Below are 1606 nucleotides of genomic sequence, written 5' to 3'. Positions count from 1 at the left end.
TCAATTCCTATTGAAAAGCAACAAAAGAGGCTGTTTTATTGTATGAGTACACGTATTTTCATGTAAAAATCCGTAAGCGAATATAAAATATAAGTTTTTAAGGGTTTCTTCTTTATGTGTATAAATTTCGAATGCATGTACTTTAAGATATAATAATCCGTTTTTGAACGTGTACTTACGATATTTCCAACATTTCTTCACGTATCTTATATGATACCATCAAAGTTTTTCGATGAGTACGTAAGTTCTTTTGATGCTAATTTTATAAGAGTTAATTTTTTCTCTTAATACTTAGAGAGCTATCAGAATTCTATCAAAACTACGAGAAAATATGATTATTTAAGAAAACTCAATTTCGTCAAAAAGTGGATTTAGCACCGTTTGGCTTTCAGGGCTTTATATGTAAATAAACATACTACCTTGATCAAAAAGTTCCCGGAATTTATTTTTAAAATTAAAAATATAAATTTATTCTTGAATATTGATGTGGTCCCCTTCAAAGTAATTCCCATCGACTGCCACGCACTTATACTAGCGCTTGAACCAGGCTCTCAAAACATTTTTGATACTCAATTTTCGGTATGCTCATCAGTGCCGTTTTCGATTTTTGTATTATCTCCGATCGGCTTCTAAAACGCGTTCCACGTAGTGGTTTTTTCAGCCGATCGAACAAAAAAGTCACAGGGAACTAAATCTGGCGAACTTGATGGCTGCGGAATTGTATTAGTTGAGTTTTTGGTGAGAAACTCACGGATAATGATGGCATTGTGCGACAGTGCATTGTCATGGTGCATTGCAAAAATCGAAATTCGTAAAAAAACAGATGATTCCGGAAACTTTTTGATCAAGGTGGTATACCAACTTTATATATACAGGGTGTCGCACCACCTGTGGGGCAACGGGCAATGGTGGATAGACACAAAAAATAAGACAAAAATTCAAATACAAGAATGTTCTGCGGTCATTTATTTGGAAACTATAGAGCAACAAAGTTCCGTGTAGGTGTGACGCCGCGTGTAGTGTAAGTGTAATTTTTGCTAGGACGCCACCAACCTTCCTGGCTCTAACCAGTCCTCACACTATGCGCGGTGTCACAACTACACGAAACTTTGTTTCTCTGTAGTTTCCAAACAAATGACCGCACAACAATCTTGTAATTGAATTTTTGTCTTATTTTGTTGTTGTCTATCCACTATTGCCCGTTGTCCCACAGGTGGTGGGACACCCTGTATATACAAAACTTGTCATTAATTTTTTGCATGTTTCTTTTTTAAAATAAAAATTTAAGAAACCACCCAATTGTACATGGTGAATTCTTTCTTTCTCAGGGTTGAATATCAATCGAAAACGCGCATGAAGTTCAAAATTCATTTGAGAATCAGTCACTTTGTGCAAGATACATTGGCACGAGAAACCGAACTTTGCACGCAGTTCCTTCAAAAATGAGATTTCGAGCAAATCGTTTTAACCCTTAAACGGCCAAAACGCCACTACCGGTACACTACTTTTCAACGGCCAATAGCTAAGACTATTCGACACTAGAAAAAAATTGAGACACATATATTTTTATTGCTTAAGATCTCCTCTTTCCGACGGTGCGAATGAA

The sequence above is a fragment of the Belonocnema kinseyi genome, chromosome 7 (genome assembly GCF_010883055.1).
Source record: "Belonocnema kinseyi isolate 2016_QV_RU_SX_M_011 chromosome 7, B_treatae_v1, whole genome shotgun sequence".
In the NCBI taxonomy this organism is placed as follows: domain Eukaryota; kingdom Metazoa; phylum Arthropoda; class Insecta; order Hymenoptera; family Cynipidae; genus Belonocnema; species Belonocnema kinseyi.
Note: the sequence above shows the minus strand (reverse complement) of the source record.